Source organism: Mesoplodon densirostris, chromosome 5 (assembly GCF_025265405.1).
Source record: "Mesoplodon densirostris isolate mMesDen1 chromosome 5, mMesDen1 primary haplotype, whole genome shotgun sequence".
NCBI lineage: Eukaryota > Metazoa > Chordata > Mammalia > Artiodactyla > Ziphiidae > Mesoplodon > Mesoplodon densirostris.
This window is the reverse complement of record NC_082665.1, coordinates 41,180,701-41,196,928: the sequence shown is the minus strand read 5'-3', so window position 1 is coordinate 41,196,928 and position 16,228 is coordinate 41,180,701.

Genomic DNA, 16,228 nt, shown 5'->3' with positions numbered 1-16,228 from the left:
ACATAGAACAGGTGCTTCCTCACAGCCCTCAGAAGGAACTAATCCTGCCTACACCTTGATCTCAGACTTTTAGCCTGTAGAACTGTGAGACAATACATTTATGTTGTTTAAGCCACCAAATTTGTGGTTTGTGGTACTTTGTTATAGCAGTGTGAGGAAATTAATACAGGAGCTTATGGTTCAATATGTAATAATTCTTTTAATCCCGTGTTGTTAGTTCTGTACCTCATTGCAACCCTTTATTCACTGGCTTTCCTGAACCTGGAGCTTCTCTGGTTCAAATTATCCAGAGAATAAGCTTCTGATCCCTTGCTTGGTTAGGGGTGTGGATGTGAATGGAGAAATAGTTGCCTACTGGTATGGTCTAGGGAAATGCAGGCTTCCTTGCAGCCTGCAAGTGCTGAGCCTCTGAGGGGTTCTGCAGAGTGAATTGACCGGCTCTGTGTACTTGTGCCGCTCAGTCACTTATTACCTACCCAACTACACTTCATGTTTTGAAGGTTGAGGAAATCTCTCATACATTATGTGTCCTTTTCCATTTCATTTGTCCTTAAGTTTTAAATACAGACACACATACACACACATATACATACATATATTTCTAATTCATGTATTTTTATTTTAGTGAAGTTTTATGAGATAAAGGAGATAAATACATGCTAATCCACCATTTTTAACCAGAAGTCTTTTGCTTCTGATCTCAATATGCTACGTTTCAACATCAAAGCCAGAGACTGGATAGACAGGTCAAACACATGCACTTCCTTCCCTTTATGCCTCAAATCCCTTAAATTCTGAGAAGAAATTCATAGTAGCATTATAAAATAAGAAAGGGTTCATGAACGCATAAGACTTCTTGAGGAATTCCTGGATGATGGAAAAATTGATTGTATGGGATGATTAGCTGTATAGATGATGGAAAAACACAGTTTACCCTTGAGCAACACAGGTTTGAACTGTGTAGGGTCACTTATACATGGATTTTTATCACTAAATACATACTACAGCACTACACAATCCAATCCTCGGTTGGCTGAATTCAAGAATGTGGAAACTCAGATATGAAAGCCAACTGTAAAGTTATACTCGGATTTTTGACTGCGTGGCGGTTGGGTCTGTGTCCTTAATTCCTAAGTTTTTCAAGGGTCAACTGTAGTTTGTATTAGACTGATTGAAAAGTGACACAGCTAGAAAAACCAAAGCTAAAATGCTTTGAAGAAAACCACATCCTGAAGAAAACCACTACTGAATTCACAGCAGAACCAGAAAAACAGCAAGCTCAAGAACAAATATGAAGAATGGGAGATGTTGTTTCTGAGTAATTATCAGGGTAAATGGCTAATAAGGTCAGCTATACCTCTCAGGGTGGGGGCAAGATTCTCCAGAAGGCTGTATATAGTTTGAATCAACATCCGATATATGGTGCTACTTCTCCCATAGCTGGTGTACAGGAATTATGGGGTGAAAATGGGAGTGGCACCAGTCTCTATTACCCCTAGTGATCACTAGCAAAATTTGTCCTTCCTGTTCTCATGACTTTATGTTCTGCTGGCCTAGAGGTCTCAGTTCCAAAGGGAGGAATGCTTCCACACTGAGACACAACAATGATTTTCGATTGAACTGCAAGTTAAGACTGCCACCCCGCCACTTTGGAATCCTCATGCCTCTGAATCAGTAGGCCTAGAAGGTAGTTACTGTGCTGACTGGAGAGACCGATCCTGACTACCCAGGGGAAATTGGACTGCTGCTCTACAATGGAGGTACTGAAGAATATGTGTGGAATACACAGATCTCTTAACGTCTCTTAGTATTACCATCCTTGTGATTAAAATCAATGGAAAACTACCACAACTCAATCCAGGAAGGACTACCAATGGCTCAGACCCTTCAGGAATCAAGGTTTGGATCACCCCCCCAGGTAAAGATACATGACAAGGCAAGGTGCTTGCTAAAGGCAAAAGGAATATAGAGTGGGTAGTGAAAGAAAAGTAAAACTACCAGCTACAACCACATGACCAATTATAGATATAAGGACTGTAACTGTCATTGAGCATTTCCTCCTTATTCTGCTATGAATACATTTGTGTATCTATATATCTCTATCTATATGTCTTTGTCTTCTTTCCTCTCCTATTACCTTATAACATAGGCGTATTGAGTTTATATTGCAGTATTTAAGTACTGTTAATTTTACATCATAGCATTGAAATTATAGGATATCAAGAAGAAGAGTAAACATCACTGAAGGATTTTATCTCCTCTTCTAGGGAAGGGGTTGGTACATTTTCAGTTGTACACAGGATAGTTGTATCATGTTAGATGGAACTGTGGTCTTAATATTGTTTTTATTTGAGTATTGTTTAATGAGATGAATATGGGTGCCACGTTGACAAGGTGTGGACTTGTGATGATCAGTTTTTTGTTTTTTTTTTTCCTGCGGTACGCGTGCCTCTCACTGTTGTGGCCTCTCCCGTTGCGGAGCACAGGCTCCGGATGCGCAGTCTCAGGCCATGGCTCACGGGCCCAGCCGCTCCGCGGCATCTTCCTGGACCGGGGCACGAACCCGTGTCCCCTGCATCGGCAGGCGGATTCTCAACCACTACGCCACCAGGGAATCCCTGTGATGATCAGTTTTACGTGCCAACTTGACTGCACCATGGGGTGCCCAGATATTTAGTTAAACATTATTCTGGATTTGTCTGTGAGAATGTTTTTTGGAGGAGATTAACATTTGAATCAGTAGAATGAGTAAAACATATTGTCCTCCTATCCAATCGGTTGAAGGCATGAATAGAACAAGAGGCTAATACTCCTTTAACTGACAAGGAATCTCCTCTTGCTTGACTGCCTTGGGATGAGGCATGGGTTTTTCCTGGGTCTCAAGCCTGCAGATATTTGGTCTGGAACTACAACATTGGCTGTCTAGGGTCTCCCTTAGGTCTCCAGCTTGCTGACTACAGTTCTTGGAACTCGTCAACCTCCATAGTGGCATGAGCAAATTCCTTATAATAAATCTCTTCAGGGACTTCCCTGGTGGCACAGTGGTTAAGACTCCACACTCCCAGTACAGGGAACCCAGGTTCAATCCCTGGTCAGGGACCTAGATCCCACATGCATGCCACAACTAAGAGTTCACATGCCACAATTAAGGAGGCTATGTGCCACAATTAAGGAGCCGGCAAGCTGCAACTAAGGAGCCAGCAAGCCGCAACTAAGACCCAGCACAACCAAATAAATAAATATTAAATAATAATAATAATAAATCTCTTCATATATAATATACATATAATATATATCGGTAAGATATATAGTTATAGATAAACATCTATATTTATTTACCTATATCTATATCTATCTACCTATCTATCTGTCTATCTATCCATCCTACTGGTTCTGTTTCTTTGGAGAACTCTAAAATATCACCCAAGTAAAGTCTTCCTTCTTTTGGAAAATAGGGAGGAGTTGATGGAAAACAAATAGACTGCCAGATATTTCTCCAGGAAAGAAGAGTTCATTCAGGATCAGCAGAGAATTGCAATTTGGGGTCTACAACCATGGCAAGTCACATATAAGTCCCCACAGGGCAAGGGAAGGAGAATGCTTCTATAGAAGGGGAAAGGAGGTTGTAAGGGCCATAGTAAACAAAGAATCTATGTCTTTTCATTGGCTGAGCCCTTGCCAGGAAAGAAGAGTAGACTTTCTTCACCCCTGTTGGGCTCTTCTATTGTCACAGGGTGTGAGAGCTCCCCCTTCTATTCTCCAGACTCTAATTGAGGTTTCTATTTATTCATTTTAAACATTTCCCCCTTTTGATCAAGATCTTGCTCTGAAAGCATTGAAGATCAAGCACCAGGTTTTTATAGTTTTAGTGGCTTTCTCTTCCTTAGTGCCAGGAAGGACCTTTCCTGGGTGTAGTGTCCCACATATGAGGGAAAGTGCACAGGTTGAAAACCAATTAAAGTCACATTTGAGTAACAAGGAGGGGTAGGAGGGAGACCTCTCAGGCACTTTTTATCTAAAATCCATATGTTATCAAGATCATAGACATTGGTGAGGTCTGATCCAGATAACTTTGGAAAGCTGTCTAATCAGAATTCCTCTGCTTCTATTCTAGAAAATCTTTACTTTCAGTTCACCAGATTATGTGCACGTTCAGTCAGAGTTCAGTGCTTTCTTTAGGTGCATTACATAAATCCAAGAGTCTATTCCTTGCAGTCTGGCAGTATCTGATGGAAGCCTTTATAGTGAGGTTGAAGAGAGTTCTTCTGGAGGTGCCTTTTCCAATAGATGAAATCTCCATGTTGTGAGGTGTGATGCTTAAGGTCTTCATCTCCTGAGAGCACACTGTGAAAAGACTGCTCTACCAAAACATGTTATTTTTAACAGAAGCAATCAGGCCTTTGTAATATTGGAGTATCTCTCCTTTTATCTCCTTCTATGAATTGTAGGTGAAAAGAAGCAGGAGCCAAGCACAGTGGGAATCCCATGACTATCTCAAAGGGTGAGAGTTAATGTGTTCCAAAAGAGGTGAATCTGAGATTGAGAAGGACTGCAGCAACAATTTTGGTGAAGGTTTTTGGAGGGCCTCTACAAATTTTCTCACTGGGTCTTAATAATGTCATTAGTGTGTTCAACATAGGATTGAGGGTGGTAAGCATCGTGAGAGTATTGTAAAACTGACCAAACAGCAGAGACTTTTTGAAGTACCTGTCCAGCAAGATGGGTTCTTCAAAAGTTCAAGAGGAGTTACCCAGGTAAGGATAATCTTTTCCAAAAGGGCTTTAGAAGAAACAGTAGCTTGTCTGCAAAAGAAGGCTTCAGTCCAATGTGAAAACATACAGACCAAGCCTAAAACATATTTATATCCATGAGACAGAGGAAGTTGTATGAAATCCATTTGCCAGACTTCAAATGGTCTGTTAGGCAGTTTAAAATGTCCAGGAGCAGTATGAACAGGCTTCCCTGGGTTGTATTTTGGACAAGTGGGATAAGAAAGGTAGGAATTTTTGTGGCCTTGTTAATGTTTCCCCACCAACATTATTCATGAAGGCTATCATTTTGTCAATAGATCAATGATTTAATGCATGTACAGTGGTTAGGAGTGGGAATTTGAGTCTCCAGTGAGACTGGGTTGTTATTTGGTCCAAACCAGAGCCTTCTCTTTTTATCAAACTAACAGTTGTTGATTTCCAATCTTGTTTTTCTTTTTCTGAGGCCAACTATTGGGCTTTTCTAGCCAGTTTTTCTAAGTTATCATTTGGGGAAATATGCCTTTGAACCATGAGAGAGATTTGGCTGTTTCTGGTCTCTTTTGTGTGTGTGTGTGTGTGTGGTACGCAGGCCTATCACTGTTTTGGCCTCTCCCGTTGCGGAGCACAGGCTCCGGACGCGCAGGCTCAGTGGCCATGGCTCACGGGCCCAGCCGCTCCGTGGCATGTGGGATCTTCCCGGACCGGGGCATGAACCCGTGTCCCCTGCATCGGCAGGCGGACTTTCAACCACTGCGCCACCAGGGAAGCGCTGTTTCTGGTCTCTTTAACAACAGCATTCCTCGCAAAAATGCCAGCAAGGTGGGTGATTTCCCTTAGCTTCCAGTGAGTCAAGTTTACAATGCCCCAGAATCTTAATAATGGCCAAAGCAGTAGGTAAAAGTATTACAACCAATAATTCCTGAACATAGCGGCCATTTTAAACTTTATTTCCACTGGAAGTAAAGGAAGCCATGTTGCTTCCTTGACATTCCAAAATCATGAGCTACTCTGAAAGTGTACCTTCTATCAGTATAAATATTGGCAGTTTTGTCCTTGCCTAAAGTACAAGCTTATCTAAGAGCTTATAATTCAGCCTGTTGGATGGAAATAGCCATAGGTAAAGATACTACCTCAACAACGTCATAAGGAGTTGCAACAAATAAACCTATCTACAAAACAGAAACAGACTCACAGACATAGAGATCACAGACTTGTGGTTGCCAAGGGGGAGAGGAGGAGGGAGAGGGATGGACTGGGAGTTTGGGGTTGGTAGATGCAAACTATTACATTTAGAATTAATAGCCAACAAGGTCCTACTGTATAACACAGGGAACTATATCCAATCTTCTGGGATAAACCATAATGGAAAAGAATGTAAAAAAAAAGAATGTCTCTATGTGTATAACTGAATCACTTTGCTGTACAGCAGAGATCGGCACAACATTGTAAATCAATTATACTTCAATTTTAAAAGCATGAAAAACAACAGAGGAGTTGTAATAGCATACCCAGCACTACATTTGCCATTGTCAGTTTTTAAATAAGAACCATCAGTGAACCATGATGAAATCATTGTTACCAAAAGGAATTCCCTATAGATCACCATAAGGGGTCAGAAGGTGGTCTATCAGCATTAAGCAGTCATGAGGGACCTTGCCTATGTACCTCTTTATCTGGCTATTCATCTATATTCTTTATAGTATTCTTTATAATTAAATGGCAAATGTAAGGAAATGTTTCTCTGAGTTCTGTGAACTGCTCTAGCAAATTAATAGAACTGAGGAGGGGGGCGTGGGAACATTTGATATACGGTTAGGTTGGTCAGTCAGAAACACAAGTGACAGACGACCTGGACTGTGATTGGCTTCTGACATGGGGGCAGTCTTATGGGACGGAGCCCTTAACTGGTCAGATCTAATGCTATCTCCAAGTAGACAGTATCAGAATTGAGTTAAATTTGTAGGATACCCAGTCAGTGTGAGCACTGGAAAAATTGGTGGTGTTGGAAAACACTCCGGAAATACCTTCCAAATGCTGAGTATGAACTATTTCGAAAACACAAGTATACACTCATCCAAACTAGAATTTAAATGTGAGGTCAAAATAAATAAATGTTCTGACTTGCAAAGGTCAAAAGTTACCACCCACAGAACCTCTCTGAGATAATTACATGAGAATCATAATAGAAAAATGTTAAATATAAAAAAATGTTAAATATAAGAAAACAGAAAATGTGATATACAAGAAAGAGCAACACACAAATATACAGTTAAGTCTTAATATTATTGATATATAATGCTTAAAAAGTGTGAAAATGTGGTCATTAAAATTCCTGATGATAATAACATTTAGACATTGGGATAAAGGGATGGGGTAAAAACCAAAGTAAATAAAACCTAAAACTGTGCTAAGATTAATCCTAGATATTGCTAAAATTATAACTTTCAGATGTTGCTATAATTAACTATAGATATTGCTAAAAATATAAATTTGTATATAAACAAGCAAACAAACAAACAAAAAGACAGGAATTGGATGTGTAACTTTCAATCCCACTAATAAAAAAGAAATTTAGTAAAAGAAATCCAATCAAACAAAGCAAGAAAGGAACAAAAAAAGAAAAGGAAAAAAGCAGTGCAAAAGACAAAACGTAAGATGGCAGGAGTAAGTTCAAATATATCTGTTATTATAACTTATAAAAGTTTTCTATTAAAAGAATAATTAGATTTTTGAAAAACAAGGTATGATTGAAAAAACTGTACTTACAAGAAAATTGTGCTGAAAGTTTGAAAATGATATATTAATCAAATGCTCTGAAAATAAGAACAACGTTGACAATATTACAATCAAGGACAAATAGAATTTACAATTATAATAAAACAGAAAAGAATAATTTTTGATATTGGTCAAATATACACTGTGCCTCTTTCTATCCTTTTATAATCCCCATTCTCAACAAAGAAAACACCAACTTCAGCTTAGAGGCTTCTGCAAGCACTGATAATGCCTCAGCATTTATAACTTTTTGTTTTTAGTACATGTATTTTTATAGTTAAGTTCTATTCGTGGATATTTCACTTTGGCTTTCCAATTACAGTTTTGATGGTTTTCTTTTTAAATAAACTTTTTGAAGTATAAAAAGCAAGTGAATGTAAAACATACCAAGGAAATAATAGCATTTGTGAGACTTTGGTAGGGCAAAATACTCGAAGGTACCATGTGATGCTACACAAATATGACAAAAAACAAAAGATGATGTGGCACAGAATGGTTAGCTGCTCACCAAACCTGCAGATAGCGAGACTGCATTTCCCAGCCTCTTTTCCCAGGTGACAGAGTCCTGGCCAATGGCATGTGAGTGGAAGTCAAATTTTAATCTCTATCATGCCATTTTCTATTCTCTTCCTCCTCTGATGACTAAACCCAAGGCTCTAGTGACAGGAAGAAGGATAAAACAAAAGGAGTTTAGGAGTTGAATTGTGTTCCCACAGAGGTAACAGCAAATATTGATGCATACGGCCTTGTCATCCAGGAAGATTTCCCTCTAGAAAGTCTTCAGGGCAGTGAACTTTTTCTTTCACTCAACTGGTTGGTAATATGATGGAGAGGCACACACACAGAAACACACTCACTCACTCCACACACTTGTGCTTAGTATTCTACTGGTTATATTCCTTGATCTGAGGTTTTTATTATATTATGTATGATAACTAGGTTTTTTCTTTTATCAGCATTTGAATAATCAACAGAATTCATCATATTACTTAAGGGAATATACCTTTTTTTTGAGGTTTTTAGCAATGAATTTAATATAGGCAAGGGAAAGCTCTAACTATAAATACATCTCATCTGTTCATTGTAGCAGGCCCATAAGTAGTCTTAGAAAGGATCTGGAAGCTCCTACTTCAAGTTGTGGGTGTATGGCCATAAATTAGTAAAATCACTTAAAAAAATTCCAAGGTTAAAGATTTTCATTACTTTAGACTGATCTTTTTCCAGTTAGTACCAAAAAAGCTTCTTACATTATAATGATGAGAGAATGAATTTCTTTCTTAATATTATTTATGTATGTGTGAATTGTTCTTTTGTGTATATGCGTGTTTAACAAATTTCTAATCATGGGTGACCCATACTCACTATCTATTAAGTTCTTGACAAATATTTTCTGATATCACTTTCATTTATTCAACAAATATTACTGGGTACCAACCAGTCAGGTGTTGTGAGAAACACTCTTTGCTCTAGACCTGAGGGACCAACACTAGGCTCCTATTCTCAAGAAGCTCTAATAGGGGAGAAAATGGAGAGAGAAAAAAATTCCAATATAGTACTATAAGTTCACTCTAGTCAAATAAATGAAAATTGAAATATTAGTGAGATAAGTTATTTTTGGCTGGTAAAGATGACTATTACTTTTTAATGTTAGTCGGTGTATGGGAAAAATGGATATCTCATACCATGCTGCAAGAATAAAAATTATAGATTCTGGATATAATTTGGGAATATGCCATAAAAGCCTTAAAATGTGCAAACCTTTGGCCCACAGATTCCATGTCTTTGATTCTGTCATGAAGAAATATTCATGAATATATTCAACCAATATGCTTCTAGGATATTCATCCAGCATTGCTATTATTAGTAAAAAATTGTAATTAATTTAAATGGCTAATAATCAGTACATTTTTATAAACCAGCCATAGGGTAGAATGCTACACAGCTTTTAGAAGAAGATGCTGTAGAAGAGGATTTCGACATGAAAAATTTTTCACATCCTATTTTTGTATTAAATGAAAAGATAAATTACAAATATATCCATCCTTAGGTGTTTACATTTATCTCTGGGTAATAGAGTTGCAGGGATTTTTATTTTCTTGTACATGCATATTTATACTTTCTAACCTGGAAATGTCCCTCGAACAAACAACTGACCATTGGGAAATGGGAGCCTATCAAATCCATTACAAAGAGACTCTGTTATATATGTGCTGCTTTTATGAGTATGAGAGGTGCTCAAGGTATGGTGGTCATATTAATTTAGAATTAAAATCTTGAGGATCTGTATAAAAGGTGTCAATTGTTTCACTATATGCTTGATAATCTGAAAATCCAGGAATCACTGATACATTTTGGCATCCTCCCTCTTTACCCAACTGCTATTATGACACACTAGCATGTGTATGGTACTTAATAACCCCGGCAAAATGGAAGTGTGTTTATTGCTTTCTTTTTAAAGAGTTTTGTCTACACTTCCAGTGTTACAACAGCTAGAGAATAATGACAGTAGTCACATAAAGTAGATGTTATATCTTCAGTGATGAGAACAGGCTACAGGAAAAGTATGTAAAAATTTTTTAAACTTGCTTCTGCAGTTTGAGAGCGTTGGTTGTCACCTTGACTGAATGAGATTTATCATTTCCTTGGGGTGAGATTTCTTATAATGACTGAATTTCTCTTAGTTATTTATAAAATCAATTAAATGGATAAATGCATTAATTACAAACCTTGGTGTTATCATTTTATCTACTTAAGCGCTATTTATCACCTATATCCTCAATACCAGGCAAGCAGTCTGAGGAAGTTCAGGGAAACTATGTTTGCCAATAGGTTAAGATGAAATCTAAAGTTGATTTGCCTTTCATAGGTTCTTTAAGAGAGGTAAATTTTCTACCGGATATCCGAGATGGGGACTAACAAGCTCGCGCATTTCTATGGAAGGAAAATACATTCTATTTTCCACAAGACATTATCTTGTAAACAGTTAAGAGTCGGTGGTCACATTAGACTAAATTGACCAGAACTATCTTAGACACAGGAAGGCTCTAACTGGGTAACCAGAGGAAATTCAATCATCTCTATGGTTTGGTATTCTGGATTTGGTTAATTTAGCACTGAAAAATAGTTTTTCCTGTACAGCACCGAGAACTGTACTCAGTACTCTGTAATGACCTATATGGGAAAAGAATCTAAAAAAGAGTGGATATATGTATATGTATAACGGATTCACACCTGAAACTAACACAACATTGTAAATCAACTATACACCACTAAAAATTTTTTAAAGATAAAAAGTTTTTCCTTTTTAGTTTTCTAATAAAATTCCATTTGAAAAAAAAAATACCAACACAAAACACATATGCCATCTGTACAACTGAAGAGGATCAATGAGCCCTCAATGTTAATTCAGGCTCACCTATACATTACTTGCATGATTTGGACAAGCTCGTACAGACTTCTCTGAGCCTTAGATTTCACTTCTGTGAAATGCCAAGTTTGGTCTATGTGGTTCCCCAAATACTTTTTGGGTTTATAGGCTGTCATTTAATGATAATGAGAAAAAGTCTGTCCATGCTGAGATGCTGGTAACGGTATCGCATTCAATCTGCTTTAGAAGAGCAAAGAGTCTGGAAGTATTTAAACAGTTGGAGGCCAAGAAGGAGAGAGTGGGGACAACAATAAGCATTACGAAATTTCCACCTTAACTTTTCATTCATATTGGTATACAAACAACTTGGGCATAAATGTGAAAATATCCTAGTGTAGACTAAGATAAGTGGTGATTAAATATAGAGTAGCATAATATGAGGTACTATGTGATAGCTATAGCAGTAGTAATCTGAGAACAGAGAAGAACAAAAGGTTCCTTTCTTTTGGATACTGAAAAAATATATTTATTTTTTTTGAAGAATATCATTTATAAGCAAGAATTGCTGAATAGTAATTGGGCTGTTTGGTGGATTAAAAATGAACCCTAATTCTTTGACATTCCTCCCATCTAGAAGTGAGGGTCTATGTCCCCTCACTTTAAATCACTGTGGGCTCCAGGCCTGCTTTTACCATTGGATTGTGGCAGAAACAACACTGTGCCAGTTTCCAGGACCAAAACATAAGAAACTGGCAGTTTCTACTTCCTGTTTCTTGAAAAACTCTTTCTGGGAGCCCTGGATTGTCCTGTAAGAAATCCAACCACCTTGCAACTGTCATGCTACAAAGGTCACACGTTGATACTCTGGTCAATAGTTCCAGCTGACCTCAGCCTTCTAGACCCTCCTAGAAGTAATAGTAATAGTCATGCAAGTGAAAGGTCTTGGACCTTCCAGACCATCCCATTCACCAGTTTATATAACTTGATGATGTCAATCAATCCCACATGGAGAGGAGTCTCTCGGCTAAAACCTGTTCAACTTCTTTACCCACAAAATTGTGAGATACAGCAAAATTTTTGTTTGACACTCCTAAAGCTCGGGGTAAGCTGTTATGCAGCAATGGGTAACTGAAACAAGATGATAAAAGATTCTTAGAAGTAGGTCTTTTTTCCCTGAAATTTTATTTGGTTTGTGGTATACTGGGGAGATAGTTTATGACATCAGACCTTCTAATCTTGGATCTTCTAATCTTGGATGACTCCTGGAGTGTTACATCTAGAAAGAGAATTGCATTACTTCTATACATTTTTTTGCTCCTCCTCCTTTATATTCTTGGTTGGCTGCCTGCCCATTAGAGGACCGGAATTCCTTTATGTCTGTTGAATGGTAATCCAAGCTCCATTAGGTAAGATTCAACAAGCTCTTATTCTGAACTGGGAATTCCTCCCCAAATATTTCTGCCTTTCATAGTTGATACCATATTGGGATTGGGAGAAATTCCCTATCTATTTTCTATCAACTAGATTTAGATAGAAGAGCCAAGACTTTCGATAGAGAATTTTTTGCTACTTACACTAATCCTGTTCACCTCAGGCAAATTACTCAAACTCTCTGAGCACCAGATTTGCTTTTTTTTTTTAAATAAAATGAGGATAATAATTCCTTCTTTGTTGTGAGGTTGGTAGCAAACATACACGTACAAAGTATGAAATAAAATTCATATTTTATGACAAGACAAGAAAAATATTGACAAAAAAATCTCTGCCTTTTGACCTCCTCTCTCCCCCCTACTTTGCATTGCGTATCTGCATTATGCATCGACCAAATCTCCCCCACCTGCAGAAATACCTGCTCAACCATAAAGAACAACATTCCCCTAGCATCAACAAGATGACTCCTTAAAGATAACACATTCCTTCTTGATCTCGTAAGGGGTCACATGGCACTTAGATCTGGATCATATAAACTGTCAATAATATGTCATTTGAGGTACAGCCCTCTGTCTCAAACTGTGCCTTGACTGTGTGTTATATAACTGTGCCTTGACTTCTAATGGGTGGAACAGTTCTCAGAGCTTTCTGAGATGCTCTTCCTGGGTTATAATCCTCAAATTTGGCTTGAATAAAAATTTCCATTTCTTTCTTAGATCGACTGACTATTTTTTCATCGACAAAAGTATATTCCATAAAATAATCTGGCCACAAAATATGACATATAGTATAGAATAAATTTGATGATTAGAATAAGTTTTTCCCAGATTGCAGTCCCTGAAACTGCTTCTCTTTCTATTCACTACAATTACCGAATACCTGCCATATTTCAGGTTCTGATCTATATACTGGAGATACAAAGATAGATAAGTTACAGTTTCTGGTTTTGTGGAGCTGAGATCAAGAAGGAATTTGGAAACTAAATCAGACAATTAAAATTGGACGGCTCACACCTAAGGAATTGTAAGGGCTCATTTACACATCATGGCAGCTTACAGAACACAAAAAACATGGAAGTTATTAAGATACAGAATGAAACTCAGCAAGAGAGATTATCTACAAGCACCGAGTGAAGCAGGACACAAATCATGTTCTCAGAGTCAGAGAAGAAGTTAAGAACAAGAAACATAGTGTTAAATAAAACCTGGGCAACAGAAACCCAAGTGAATTAAATATGCAGAATAACCCTTTAGACAGGCATTTTGTAAAAGGCTTGGTATATGATGCTCTTTTGTTAAAGAGATTTAAAGGAAGATAAATTTGAACAGTTGGTGCCAGTAGTACAACACTCATTGTCAAACCAGACCATTATACCGTGAGAAACTGAAAGTGAAACTAATGGCAGTAAACTCGTAGTAGCCCACCTACTAACATGAATGCATACATATATATATTTAATCTGATGGACAGCAGCTCTAAAGTCACCTAATCTGTACCCTTAGGGACATAAAACAACCCCTGATACATATTCAGCCAGAGGCCTATTATAGGCAATATAAGGAGCATTAGTAGGGAAAACAAAAAGAATAGACAAAGCTCTCACTCAGCCCCATGTGCACCATCCTTCAGGCCCTGCCTCCTGCCTCCTGATCCTTCCTGCTACTTCTCCAGACAAAAGAGTTCAATGAAGGGTATTTAAAAGGAAATGATATGCTGTGATAACATATGTTAGCATTTCATTCATTCAAAAGTATTGATTGAGTACCAGCTATATTTCCAGTATACATATTAAATTATATACTTTTTTTTTTTAACACAAATGATTCTTTGAGCAATTGGTTTTCATGAACTATCTTAAGGTCTCTTCCAGCCTTAATACCCAGGGATCCTGGAGCCAAGAAATTTCTTTGGGACAATTATTTTTGCCGAAAGGAAGGTTTTATTCTATCTCCACTCCAAAATTGATTACCCAACTTAAATATGTCTATTTTTGTACAAAACTGTGTTTGGCTTAGGACAAAGCTATCATCAGTATTCAAAGCAATGGAAAACACGTGAATTTGGTTATTATGTTCTGAAAGTGTCCAAAACAGAGATAAATTAATATCACTGTTAAAGATCTTTATAGTTAGAAAATGTATACTTTAAAATGTATAAAATATATAATTTATAACATAAGTAAATTAATAGTTAGAGCTGACCTAAAAATGCCTTAAGGTACCTTGCCTCCAAAAATGGAATTGAAACATTAAAACTAGAGCTCTAAAGCTAGGATTTTACGATCAGATATTGCAATTCATTATTTTTAGGATATCTTGATATTTGGTTAACTATATATTTTTCCACGGTTTCCAACTTTCCTATTTAGATATAAAAATTTTAGAAAATGTATAAAGATAAAATTGATTCTGATCCTATTTAGGGAATGTTTTATTCTGCTAAGTATTTTTAGCTTTTTATTTTGATGTTTACTAGAAAAATGTTTCCTCTTAAACTATACAAATAAATGTTAAGAAATCTAGGAATTTCTGCCTGTAACATTTGATACACAGAAAGAAATATATTTTGTTTAGATATCTTTAAGTAGAAGACATTTTCTGAATTTTTTATTTATGAATCATACTTCTGACCTTTTTCCACTGAATGTGATTCATTATTTTAATTAATTCATCTGTAATGACAATACTCTATGAAGTTTTAAGTTGGATAAATATTTGAATTCCTTAGGGACTGAGAATATTATGCCCAAACTTTGCTCTCAGGAAAAGAATAAGAAAGCCCAAGGGAAACCAAACCAGTAATCAAATCTCAAAATCTTTCAAAGAGAGGTATGTATTTACCTGAAACTATGAAAGAAAATTATCTCTACATTACATAAAATACAACCTCCATGTAATGTAATTAGTAGTTAATAGTAACATACAAATTTTTTTTAATCTCAGGTACAAATAGTTGCCATTCTCATTTTTTGGATCATGGTACACCATCATTATTGGCACACACTTCTCTTGTTGGGTTTTGTCTTAATTTTACTATTGATATATTTCCTCTTCAGATCCTACTCCAACTTATATCTACACCCCTCCCCCATGGTATATGCTGATGTATTTTATGTCTCAGAAAAATTTTGTATCCCTAAAACATGCAGTGTTTCTTTTCTATACATGTGCTTTTAATTTACTCAAATGGTATTGCACTATGTATTTTTCACTTAGCATGTTTACAAGATTTATCCATGTGGCTTTGATTACATCTAGTTCATTATTTCTGACTACTTCATAGCATACTATAATATGCATCATCACATTTTACCTATCCATTGTCTCAGAGATGGACAACTAAGGTGCCTTCAAATGCCCACTTTCACAAATAATGCTGAGGTAAACCATCTTGTATCTGTTTCTTTATGGGCCTGTGCAAGATTGCCTCTGGGCATATGACCAGGAGTGGGGTTTCTGAGTCATAGGTTACATGCATATTTACTTGTCTATCTTATTTGTCTTTCTAAAGAACCAGCTCTTGTTTTTTTTATCTCTCCTATCAAATTTTAATTTTATTTTTTTGTCATTCTCTAGTTTATTGATTCTGCATCTATCTTTATTATTTCCTTCTTCTTCTTCTCCTCTTTTTTCTCTACCAGCTTTACTCTGTTGTTCCTTCTTCACCTTCTTGGGTTGAACTCCTAGGTCATTTGTTTTCAATTGTTCTAGTTTTCTAATAAATACATTCAGAACTATAATGTTTCCATTAAGCATTGCTTGCGTAAAGTTCCTTAGACTTGATATACAGTACATTGTCTTTTATTTCTAAGTATTTTGCAAGTTCCCCTCACCCTGCTTTTTTTTTTTGTTTAACAAAAGGTCATTTAGTAGTATGCTATTTAAAGTATCCAAAACATGTTTGG